Source organism: Marmota marmota, unplaced genomic scaffold (assembly GCF_001458135.2).
Source record: "Marmota marmota marmota unplaced genomic scaffold, marMar, whole genome shotgun sequence".
Classification (NCBI taxonomy): Eukaryota; Metazoa; Chordata; class Mammalia; order Rodentia; family Sciuridae; genus Marmota; species Marmota marmota.
This window is the reverse complement of record NW_026000206.1, coordinates 8,372,891-8,376,127: the sequence shown is the minus strand read 5'-3', so window position 1 is coordinate 8,376,127 and position 3,237 is coordinate 8,372,891. Positions and strand designations below refer to the sequence as shown.

The window sequence follows — 3,237 nt, the reverse complement described above, 5'->3', positions numbered from 1 at the left end:
GGGGGGGGGGGCGCAGATTCTGGGGAAAGGGCTCTGATTGGCTGGCCTTGGAGTCACGCCCACCTCTGGGCCAATCACAGTATCCGGGGGCGGTACCAGAGGCCTCCCACCTGGGCCTCGCCCTTCCCTGCAGTGAGGGCCCCGGTCTCCCAGTCCCCAGGGAGGGGAGGGGGCGCCTGGAGGGATCCAAGTCTCCAGCCGCGGGGCGGCTCCAGTTTTTTGGAAAATATTATTATTGATAGATACAAAGTGGGGGCATTTAGAAGACCTAGCATTTAATCTTCTTTGTTAAAGTGTAATGGTAAATTCGCATCCGCATATCAGAGAAAACATCTGGCCTTTGGTTTGGTTTGGGAAGCTAGGGGATTCGCCCTGAAGGAGGCCAGGCCAGAGACAGTTTGCACGAGGTGTGCGCCTCTTCAATCCCCCCTTTCTACCTGCAGGAAGAGGACACGGAAGCTGACCACTAACAATTTTTGGAAGCCAAGAAATGTCGTACTCCTGCAAGAGGCACCGCGGGACAACAGCGCTGGGCGGCACTTGGAAGGAAGGTGACTTCTGACAATAGCAGGATGGACAGGTCCTTTCATCCCTGAGTCCTCTCCAGAAAGGTCGTTCTGTGACCTCTCTGAGCAGCCAGCAGTTGGTGACCTTCAGCACCTGGACATTCTTCCTTATTTTCCAACCGAAGTCTTTCCTGCTGCAATTGAAAGCCATTTCCTCTCAGCGCTCAGGAAAGGGAGGCCAGATGGTCAGCATTCTATGTAAAGTCACTTCAACAAACTTGCCAGAATTAGGGACCCCCATGCAGTCTTGTTCTCTGGGTTAGATTAATCCTCATTCTGTGGATTTTTTTCCCCTCGTAGTTCTTCTGGTTTCTAAGTTGCCTGAGTTTCTTATCTCTGGAAAAGTTCCTGCAACTCTTGAATGCATTTGGTGTGTGTGGTGATATTAAGTACTAGTTAGGCAGAAAAGGATCAGCAAAGATGTGTCCAGTGCTAAATGAACCTGGCTCTGGAGGGGACTCCATAGAGACACTGCAGCACAGGTCGGGGACACCCTTCAGAACAGTACCAGGGGTGCCTTGGCTGCAGATGGAACGGAATGACAAAGCCGTGGAAATGCTCGTCGCCCTGACTTGATCCTGACACATCCAGTACACGTGTTGAAAGATCACCCTGTACACCATAAAAATCACGTACCAATTAAAAAGGAAAATAAATCAGTTTTGTCAAGAGTAGAAAAGAAAACAGTACAGGTGTCAACTGCTGTTCCTTCGTTTCCGTTCTTTCTGCAGCATTTTGGTTTTGTTAGTTCTAAGTCATTTGTTGGAATCGGACCAGGGGCTCCGTTCATGAGGCTGCCTCGGGCGGCTCTCCAGAATCCTCCTAAATCTCTGTGGCTGGAGTCAGGAGCCTTCTCTAGGACGGGGAAGAAAGGCTGATGCTTTCCTCAAATGTGAATCCAAAACTGGCAAAAAATAACCTCCCTGGCTGTGGGAGCAGCACGGCTCCAGCCCAGAGCCCTCGTGTTAAGGGATACACATCCAGGAACAGGAAGTGGGAGACACCCAGGCTCAAGGTGAGATCCCAGACTGCAGAGATGGCAGAACCAGAGCCAGAGGGCAGTCAGGGGCTCTGGGTGCAGGGACTCCCTGGCAGTGCAAGGAGTTCACAGGAACTCACAACTGCAAGAGTTGAACAAGTCGAAGAACAGAGGAATAACTAGATGCTGGTTTGGATTGCTAGGCATTTTTTTTTTTTTTTTTGCCGTGTTGGGGATGGAAACCAGGGCTGTATACACGCTAGCCAAGTGCTGTTCATCAAGCTGCACCTTAGCCTTAGGCAATTCTTCATAAGAGCTGAATTTTGCTGTCCTTCTTGGCTGTATTTGGAGCACGGGTGTTCTCTATTTCTCCTTCAAGTTGATAGTTCATGAAGAACTCTTTATAGCTACATGGGTTGTACACCACGCAACTTCACTGGGTAACTTCCCCATGATCATCTATAATAAATGAGCCTTTTTTTGTCTTTCAGTGCACAACCTACATGGCTGTGCATGGCAGCTCCTTCAGTCTCAAACTCCACAGATCTTCCTGTTGTCTCATTTCCCACAAGGCTCTACACCATGCACCCAGTAGACAAAAAACAGCAGATGCACACACTGGAGCTTCTTTTTTAGTGTAATGTACAAATTATTCATTTTGACAGAGTTCTGTTAATCCTGTTGCTATTTGTAGACACCTCATAAGCTTTGTTTTCCATTACGTGTGCTCCTAAACTCTTCTGCTTTTTATATATTTAGGAAAAGTTCAGTCACATTTTCAGAATTGAAATGATTCCCCATAAAACACCTGGTTCTGAATTTTGTACCTCTAGCACAAATGGCACCACAGCAGGCGAATCCTGGGTTGTCACCTCCCTTTCCACGACGGTGACAGTTGTCACAGCTCTTCCAGCAGTTCGCTTCTCCACATGACATGTGCAGACCTGGGTGCAGGCTGCTGTGAGAGGAGACGTAATGGCCTGATTTCTTCAGGATGTGTGGACGGGGAATCCCTAGAGGACTCAGCACCTGGAAGGGCAGCGAGCGCAGAAGCAGGTGCTGGGGCGCCTGTGCCACTGTGCCCAGCCCAGCGCTTTGGGTCAGGATCTTCAGAAAGCCGATCTGCCATTGTCCCAGCGTTCTGCTTGGAGATTGGCAGTGACTTCCTGTGACCTGCGGGATGAAGTGCCTTGCCCTGAGTTCAAAGGTCCTCACATTTCTGGAAATCCTTCTGGAATATTCTCTCTCCCTACTTCCTTCCTTTTATGCCCTGACCGGATGGTTTCACTGTTTCTTGAACCTTGATTCTCTCCTTCCTCTCCTCTTTCCAGAAACTGGCATTGGGATGGCCCCCGAGGACAAGAGCCCCCCACTCCACCCCCGACCTCCATAGAGGGGGGTGATGATGGGGGGTCGAGAGTTGTGATGAAGGTGCAGAACCCAGAAGTCCAGCACCGCCTGGGGCTCCCTGGAGCATGGGGTTGTGGCAGCACAGGACGAGCATGGTGGGAAGGAGAGGCCGGCCAGCTCGGAGCACGTTGCCCGGCTGGATTTCAGGAGAACCACCGATCCAAGAAAATGTGCATTCATTCCAGAGCTTTTCTAGTGCAGTGGTATTAAATAATATATACACACACAGACAGATATATATATATATATATATATATATATATATATATATATATATATATA

General features: G+C 49.4%; 1 long non-coding RNA gene across 1 annotated transcript in view; it reads left to right on the top strand.

Moving 5' to 3' along the window:
* LOC125612732 overlaps nucleotides 1-1,260 on the top strand; it is a 32,558-nt gene extending 31,298 nt beyond the window's left edge. The window contains exon 4 of the long non-coding RNA XR_007343205.1: nucleotides 444-1,260. This is a non-coding gene — a long non-coding RNA (uncharacterized LOC125612732). The remainder of the gene's footprint in view (nucleotides 1-443) is intronic.
* Nucleotides 1,261-3,237: the final 1,977 nt, after the last annotated feature.